We start from the raw sequence: 10,000 nt of genomic DNA on the forward strand, positions 1-10,000 counted from the left end.
TCAATTAAGAAAGTATACTTCGAGTGCTGCTTCTCATCTTTGTACTCGAGGACCGGAGTGGTGTTTCTCATGCCTGTTCCGTTATGCTGGAAGCCTGGGAGTGTCTAAGACGTAGGGGTGTGTAGGGGTGTGTATAAACGTTGACATGCATTGCCATGGGTGTGTATGTGTATCTATAATCACTATGATACGTGATTTATACCCTGGATGTAAATCCTGACCGGTTTCGACATTCAGTTTAAGTTAGAAATTTACACTATGTATGTTTGTATATATGTATGAACTTCACAGAAGATGTACGGGACTGATGCGTATGTAACATACATGTACTTGTGTGTATCCAACATATGCGCATGTGTATATCTAACATACAACACATTTGACTATGAAGGCGTCCTCTATGATATTTTTGTATTTTATGAGTATTCATTCATGAAAAATTCCTGTATGACAGAGAAACGGTGGAATATATACATATGTATAAGTGTATTCATAATTCGAATGCCTGTATTATACGAGGAATTGGGAGATATACATATGTAATGGTGTATTCATTATAAAAATATATGTATTATACGAGGAATGGGAAAATACACGTATGTAATGCGTATGGTTCTATTAATTAAAATATCTGCCATTTACAAGCAGGAATGGAGGATATATATATATATATATATTATAATAATATAGATATATATGATATAATATAATTATTATATATATATTATGTGTTGTGTGGTGTGTGTGTGTGTGTTGGTGTGTGTGTGTGTTTGTGGTGTGTGTGTGTGTGAGTAACAAATTCATATTAAAAACATCTATATGATACGAAGGAATGGGAAAAAATAATATGTAAGTATGGAGTATATTCGTATCAAAAATATTATGTATTATTACGGGAAAGGGAAATGGAAATCGAGTGTTATGGATTTCTTAAAAAATATATGGTATTATACTAGGAATGAAGAAATATACATATGTATGAGTGTATCCATATCAGGAATACCTGCATCACAGCTACACACACACACACAAACATGCCAAGGTCAGCATCTAATCATGATTGGCATACAGGATGAATAACCAAGATGTTGATTATTCATTTCTGGGGGTTTATTACCATTGCAACCTTCACTTGTTGTTAACTAAGCGTGTTCATTACAGATTTCTGCAACCAAAACACTACGTTTTCGTATCTCAGTGATAACTACATCATCTTGCAGAGAGAGAGAGAGAGAGAGAGAGAGAGAGTATTAACGACTGCAAGGAAAAATAAGAATTCCATGAAGTAGAGAAGAGCGTATTAACGACTGCAAAGGAATATAAGAATTTTATGGAAGGAGAGAGAGAGAGAGAGAGAGAGAGAGAGAGAGAGAAGAGAGAGAAGAGGAGTGGCGCGTTTCTTAACGACCTGTATGGCGACCTTAGCAGAAAAAAATGAGAATTCCATGGAAGGATAGAGAGAGAGAGAGAGAGAGTATTAACGACTGCAAAGAAGAATTCTTTCCATGGGAGGAGAGAGAGAGAAAATACAATGACTGTATAAGACTGTATATAAGGATTTACAAGGAGAGGAGAGAGAGAGACTGAGCGAGCGAGGAGAGAGAGGAGAGAGAGAGGTCCGCTTGCCTCCAACAAAAAGAAAACAATCGCAACATCGCAATAAACCAATAAACACACAAGCAAACATCATCTATCTCTCGAATCGAGCTGGATCATCAACATCATATAGCTCCGGCACTCGCTAATTGGGTCACGTCTTCCCCCTACCCGCCGCGCCGCGCCCACCTGCCCAACATTCGCAAACCAGTTTGGGAATGAACCTCTTTATCGCACTAGTCGCGATGTTATCTGGTGATGTAATCTGGCGATGTTATCGAATCTACGTCATAATGTGGAGCCGTGCTATCATAGGTCTACCCCGACCCCCACCCTTTTTTTCCCTTTTTTTTGAGGTTTTTCTTTATTTTCGACCAGTGACGTAATTTTGCTCTCACGAGCTGTCTTATGCAGTAGTTTATATTCTCTCTCTCTCTCTCTCTCTCTCTCTCTCTCTGTGGTGGGCTGATTTTATTTACGAGTGACGTAATTTTGCTTTCATGAGCTGTTTATATTCTTGTCTTTGCTCTGTTTGTCGTCAGTAAGTTAATGCTTCTTCCTCTTCTCTCTCCTCCTCTCTCTCATTAAAACGCGGCATCCTTTGATATCCGGTTCTGGCAATTAGCGTTCCCCCTCATTAAGAAACTGCCTAATCACCCACTGAAGTCCCTTGGCTTCATAAACGATCAAGATGAAGGGAAAAAAATGTAAATAAATAAAAAATAAATACCTCCATTATCAGAGTCCCATATCGTTTAATGTATCTCTTCAAAATGGCCGCCAAAGTTGATGATGATTTTCCGTTTTGGTCGCCAATCTAGATTTGCCTAAATGTCAGTGGTTGAAACCCGTACTAGGGCTAAACGAAGGGTTATATATGTAACCCCATAAGGGGTTGTAACTTCCCTGAACGGATGATACCTTCTCGAGTTGTAACTATTTGGACTTGTAACCTCTCTGAACGTTTGGGTTTGGTCTTGAATTTAAAGTTGCTGGAAAACCCCCTACTGGTCAAATTGGGGGGGGCTAGGGGTTGTAACCTCCCGGTACAGAAGATACCTCCTCGAGTTTTAACCCTTTAGACCAGTAACCTCTCTGACCTCCTATCTTAGGGCTTTTGTGTATCCTAGTGTCTGAATAATGTTGCTGGAACCCCACATTGGTTATGTGAAGGATTACTCATGAAACCCCACCCATACGTTTATGGGGTTTGCCCCCCAAAAAACCAAAACCATTCATATGGGGCTGGCTTTAAGTTTTCCTAACCTCCATTGAACAGCAGGAAGGCCTTGTTGAGTTGCAAACCCTATAGAACCTGTAACCTTTCTGTAATTCTAAAATTGGGAATTTTATATATCTGTTTGTGGCTCCCAGAGGAAATAGCTTTTGTTTGGAGTTGTAAACCCCTTAGACCTTGTAACCTTTCTGCTAACTGAAGTTTTGGGTGATTTTGTTTTATATAATATGTTTTTGGTAGTTCACAGAAGAAGCCTTGTTGAGTTGTAACCCTTTAGACTTGTAGCCTTTCTGAGCTGGAATCTTGGAAATTGAATTTTATTACCCACCAACACACACACAATTAAACATACATACAATTTGTTATAATATATATATATATATCTAATATATTATATATTATATATTATTATATTAATATTATAATATATGTATGTATGGTATTGTATGTTGGACTCCCTAAAACCCGCCCCCCCCCCAAAAAAAAAAAAAAAAAACCCCAAAAAAAAAAAAAAAATCCCAAGGGAAAACAGTTTCTCCTTGGGGTCAACCCCCTGACTGACCGAATTTGCGTTCCTGTAGGCGTCTTAGTTGTTTTTTTTATGAATGGTCGGGACTGCCTCCTCTTACAATCCTCCCTAGCAAGGTGTCTTGTTTCTTCACTGCATTGTCTCTCTGTCACCGCTTCTTTTATCCGCTCAAACAGGCATGTCTGCAAGACACAGATAGTGTCACGCGCTTAAAGAGGCCACACAGTCAGGAATGGGTGAGATACGGTTGTTATTTCTAAGCGGTATGACCTTTTATACATTTTTTTCCTTTAAGAGGTCACATATGCTTTATTTAAATATATACTCAAAAACTTATGTATATAAGCTACATTTCAGCAGGCTGATAGCCGTATGTATGCAAAGCACACGTATACAGCTTTATACATAGCTGTACTATCACATTTATCGAAAATCAATTGGTTACAGATACCAATTTAACATGTTAAGAACTAATTTGTCTTACCTTAAATTGGCTAGAGAGAGAGAGAGAGAGAGAGAGAGAGAGAGAGAGAGAGAGAGAGAGAGAGAATTATTGATACCCATGCAAGAAATCTGATGACGACAAAGATGTAGAAAGAGAGAGAGCCAGAGCGAAAGAGAGAAGTGATATGTATTCAAGAAATATAATGTCAATGATGTATACAGAGAGAGAGAGAGAGAGAGAGAGGAAGGGACCTATGCAACAACGCCCCCTCCTTGATATATGGACAAATTAAACGAAACAGGGAGTACTGTAGGCACGCCCGCCCAAAATTAGGATTGCATCGCGACCACAGCGACATGTTTACGACCGTCGTAATTGCCCATCGTAAAATTGAGTTGTCGCAAAAAAAGGGGAAGATTAAAAAAAAGAAAAAGAAAATAATAATGTTTAACAGTGATGGATTGAAATGATCGCGTTTTTGAGTTCTTGTTCTGTAAATTTCCTGGTCTTGTTGATTTGAAAGAAAAAAAATAATAAGAGAAGTTTTTAAATATGTATGTATGTATGTATGTATGTATGTATGTATGTATGTATGTATATGTACGTGTATAGATTTATGTGATAGATATAGACATATAATGTTATATATGTATATATATCTATATATATAGATATATTGTATATATATATATTATATTTCCGTATACAATCATTCTCTCTATCTCTCTCTCTCTCTCTCCTTTCTACAAAGTCATCATATTTCCGATGTATATCATATATATATATATATATATATTATATATATATATATATATATATATATATATATATATATATTATAAACATATATATATTAATATCTAGTATATATATCTTATATATATATATATATCTAATACAAATATCGATCTCTGGCATCTATCTATTTATGGATTTATCACTTCCTAACTTTCTTGATTCAATACTCTACATCCTCTCTACTCTCTATAAATATGTATTATATATATATATATATCATCATATATATATCTAGCTATGGATATCTATATAGATAGATATAATAGAATATATATATACTATCTATATCATATATATATATATATATATATATATATATATATATATATATCTATATATATATATAATACGCAAATATACCATTCAAGCGACATACACTGAGCACACATACACTCGTTTACGGATTAACAGCAGAAACAACATTGCCACTACATAAACGCCTTACATTTTGTTGTTCGTAAATGAAATGAAATAAAGTAACAAAATAAAAAAACCAAAAAAAAAAAGATGAAAAAAAAAAAAAAAAAAAAAAATTCGAAAACAGGTCTGCAAGTTCGTAACCTGCAACTATGCAAGAACAGCGCAACATGCATGTACCAATGGGGGAAAAAAATATCTCCTTAGACTTCGGTATTTACGTCAAGCGGAATCCAACATCGTGTAAACAACTTTTGTCCTACGTGGCGGCATTTAGCGTTTAACGTGAAGGCGTGAAAGATAAGGGGATAGCAGAGAGAGAGAGAGAGAGAGAGAGAGAGAGAGAGAGAGAGAGAGGTGGGAATACTGAGAGAGGGTGGGATTATAGTGAAACAGTACTAAAATAATAATCTTTCGTATACGATGATAATGTTAATATTAACAAAAATATAAAGATAATGTTGTATATAGCTAACATCACAAACAAGACTTTAACCTTGATCATTCTCGTAGACAAGATTAAGATTTATTATTATTATTGATTATTATTATTATTATTATATTATTATTATTATTTTATTATATTATTATTCTAAAGGGTCCACAATAATACAAAGTGTTAATAAGAGTCCGTGTATAATTTTTTAAGACTACAAAAAACTTTCGAACCCTTCCCATGGGTTCATCTTCAGTCCCAGGGAAGGGTTCGAAGCTTTTTGTAAAGCTTAAAAATTATACGGACGGATCTTAACTCTTTGTATTATTGTGGACCCTTTAGAACATTACATATACTCTCGCGATAAAGAGTTTTTCCCTATTTTATTTATATTATTATTATTATTATTATTATTATTATTATTATTATTATATTATTATTATTTAAAACACTCCAACATTTGTATACCTACCTCCAAGCACTCATACACATCTACGCACGCCAATCTTCGAAGAATGCGCTTAGCAATCGTGTATAAGTTTTGCATTCGAACCGAGCGCGCAAGCGCGCAAATATCATTGTTGACCCGGACAGGTTATGAGCGCATGCGCATTTCTCTCGACACCCCATAATTCAGTGGCAGCTCGAACTTCTCTTCGTGAAACGGGGGCAACAGTTCCATGTTTGGATTTCCAGGTAACTGCATAACCGGACTGATTTGAATATTGTCATCCTTGGCCTGCCTCTCTCTCTCTCTTTCTCTCTCTCTCTCTCTCTCTCTCTCTCTCTTGGATGCATTATAATCCCTCTCACTCGTTATGATCGTGGCCACTGTTTCATTCATAAATGTATAAATATGTGTAGGTATGATACTTTACTATATATATATCATATATATATATATATATATATATATACATATATATAAAATACATATATATATGTGTCGTATATATACACATATACGAATATATTTATACATTCTTATATAATACATAATATATATTATTGATATGTATGTATATATTTATGCATATATATATGTATATATTCACATACTTATATATGTACACATATATATATAATGTATATCTATAAATGTATATAGGTGTATTTATGTATATATACATACATATATGTGTGTATGTGTGTGTAAATGAAAAAAACGAGTAAACAATAAAAAATAAAAAAAGTTCAAAAGCATTTCTTTCCTTTTTCCACATTTTAAAATACAACGGGGAATAAATCGCTTTATACTGCCTTACGTAATCCGTCGCGTTGTAATAATATAAAGTGGCCTTTGTAGCCCCAAACTGGCAAGTTTTTGTGGAGCATTGAATACATTCATGTTTTTATATCATTTCCTATCTAAAAAGATGCAGTTTCAAACTTTGCTGTTATTATTATTATTATTATTATTATTATTATTATTATTATTATTATTATTATTATTAATTATTATTCATTATTATTATTTAAGTAGTAGTAGTAGCAGCAGTAGTAGTAGTAGTAGTAGTAGTAGTAGTAGTAGTAGTTGTTGTTGTTGTTGTTGTTGTTGTTAAAAGAACAAAATGTATCAGCCCCAAATTCTCACTGTCACTTACGTACAATTATTCTATTAGCAAAATGAGATATATTTTGAATTACAATTATTTGTGCGTCAATATATCCACTTAAGATGCTAGACGAAAGACATATTGATATGGCAGTATATCTGAGAGAGAGAGAGAGAGAGAGAGAGAGAGAGAGAGAGAGAGAGAGAGAGAAAGAGCAATCCGTATTCCTGATGAGAGCCAGGTGCCTTGACAAAAAGATAGATCATTTAAATGTCGTAGATAGTTAATATAGCTGTTCGAAAGAGAGAGAGAGAGAGAGAGGAGAGAGAGAGAGAGAGAGAGAGAGAGCTGCATATACAAATATACAAACATGGGGCATCATGAATGACGAGTTTTTTAGCCGAACTGCCAGCACCCAGCCTAAACCTAGTACCTCCACTCGCTGTCGGCCTGCTGCTGCTGCATTCCTCTGCTTTTTAAAAAGCTATGATTTGGGGGGAGGGGGGGGGGTGCCAGGAGGGCAAGGAGAGGGGGAGGGGTGCGTGGAGAAGGGGGAGGGGGGGTGATTGGCCCACCTTATCAGGAAACGAAGGTCTTAGAATTCTGGGTACTGCCTTGGCAATGTTGCTCCATGCATGAGCTACAATTATAACCCAGTGCTAGATACGAATTACTTTTTGAACTACCCGTATTATGGCCTTATCTGTGCCTCCCTTTCTTCCCGTCGTATCTGTTCCCAAATGGCTTTATAGCTTTAAACCGTTAGTCGTTACGAAATAATATAGCTAAAAAAATAAGACCCCCAATTTATATAGCTGAAAGCATTTTGGCTGACGGAAGAGATGACCTTCGGTTCGTCAACAATGGACGAGGAGATATAAATAAGGAATAGGTTGGCTTCATTATGCTCTGTTGTTCTTTCTTCTCTCTCTCTCTCTCGTTTAGTTTGAACTCACTCCTATCGTCTCTTATTTTTCCTCTAGCATCATCTCATCATCTTCTTCTCTCTCTCTCTCTCTCTCTCTCTCTCTCTATATATATAATATATATATGTATATATATATATATATATATATATATATCCTAATATATATATATATATATTATATATATATATGATATATACTTGTATAAGTATATATATATATTTCCCTCTTCTTCATTCTCCTATCGTCTTTCTTTATCCTCTGTCACCATCTTCTCTTTCTTCTTCTTCTTCTTCTTCTACTCCTCCTCCTCCTCCTCCTCCTCCTTCTTCTTTTTCTCCTTCTTCTTCTTCTTCTTCTTCTCCTTCGTCTTTTCCTTCGTCTTCTCCTGGAAGTCCCAGATAATGAAAGGGGGGCTCTGCATTCGATGACAATTACGCGAAACAATGCCACAGATAAGTATAGGAAAGACGTCGTTGCTTCATCTTGCGTCGCGGCATTTGCGTCATCGTATTCATCTCTGGCTCACCTACGTCAATTAGAAGACGCCGTCTTTCCCTGAACCGTCTACGTCAGTGAGGAGACTTTTTTTTATGCCATCCTCTTCTTCTTGTAGAAAGGAGAATTCCAAAGCAAAGAGGAGGGGGGAGACTACGGAGCCGAACGTCAAATCCTAGCTCGAGTTTGACAGAAGAGGAAGATCCAATGTAAACAAAACGCGAGGTGGGCGTGTCCGCTTTGGAAGCCGGAGGTAATCGTGACGAAAACCAGAACACAGAAATGTGTGTGTGATAGAGAGAGAGAGAGAGAGAGAGAGAGAAGAGAGAGAGAGAGAGAGAGAACTCTCTGTGTAGATATAAAGATATTTAAATCAATATCTTAATATTCATATACTTAAATCGATATTTAAGTATCCAAATATCTAAACCTCTATTTAAACATCCAAATATATAAATCAAAATTTAAACATCCAAATACATAAATCAGAATTTAAACATCCAATATTTAAATCAATATTTAAATATTCAGATATATAAATAAATATATGAATATCATGTCATTAAAGCAATGTTTAAATATCCAAATATTTAAATCAATACAAATATACATATATTTAAATCAATACAAATATACATATATTTCAATCAATATATAAATATCCAAATATTTCAATTAATATCTAAATATCCAAGTATTTAAATATTTAAATATTCAGATATTTAATCAATATTGGAATAACTAATATTTAAATCTATATTTAAAATAGTAACTGGGTAATTTTCCAATGAAATTACAAGACCAACTTGATCTCGAACAAAAAATGTACGAAACCAAAATAAAAAATAAATAAAATAAAATAAAGGAAGGATGCAGGTCCTTCTAAGGAACCGGAGGAAATCCCCCCTCCCCAACCTTTCCTACAGGACCAAATACGAAGCGTAGGATCTCTCAATTACGTAATTCCCACTCGGAAAACCACGAGCATCGAACGCCATCTCGTGGCAGGCAGGAAAACCCAGCAATAATTGTCTGCGAAATGCATCCTTTTCGACTCGTAATTTTCCGGGCGCTTTGCATTGCAAAGTATGAATTTATACCTTGACTCGTTTTGATGATTGCAGTCACGAGTCACGAGTCACACAAGAGGACTCGGGAGTCGAGGGAACTTGTTAAAAGATACAAGGAGTGGGGAATAATATTCATTGTATTTTTTTTTTCTTCTTCTTTTTCAAGGACTCTTGGGAGAATTGTAGGTCAGGATGGGATTTCAAGTATTGGATTGTTTCCATTGCGGGGAGGATTGTAGGTCAGGATGGGATTTTAAGGATTGGATTGTTTCCATTGCGGGTTGTGTGTGTGTGTGTGTGGCTATCTCTCTTCTCTCTCTCTCTTTCTCTCTCTCTCCCTATACATATTATTATATATATCTATATTATATATAGGTATATATATATAATATATATTATATATATCATATATATTATATATATATATATATAATATTATATTATATATAGGTATATATACGTATATATATAAATATATACAGGTATATACTT

The 10,000-nt window shown here is 35.0% G+C and overlaps 1 protein-coding gene across 1 annotated transcript in view; it reads left to right on the top strand.

The window, feature by feature from the left end:
• The window catches only part of LOC135207820 (serine/arginine repetitive matrix protein 2-like), a gene marked incomplete in the record, with an annotated part of 172,698 nt that overhangs the window by 80,661 nt on the left and 82,037 nt on the right, over window positions 1–10,000 (top strand).

This window comes from Macrobrachium nipponense, chromosome 34, assembly GCF_015104395.2.
Source record: "Macrobrachium nipponense isolate FS-2020 chromosome 34, ASM1510439v2, whole genome shotgun sequence".
Lineage (NCBI taxonomy): Eukaryota > Metazoa > Arthropoda > Malacostraca > Decapoda > Palaemonidae > Macrobrachium > Macrobrachium nipponense.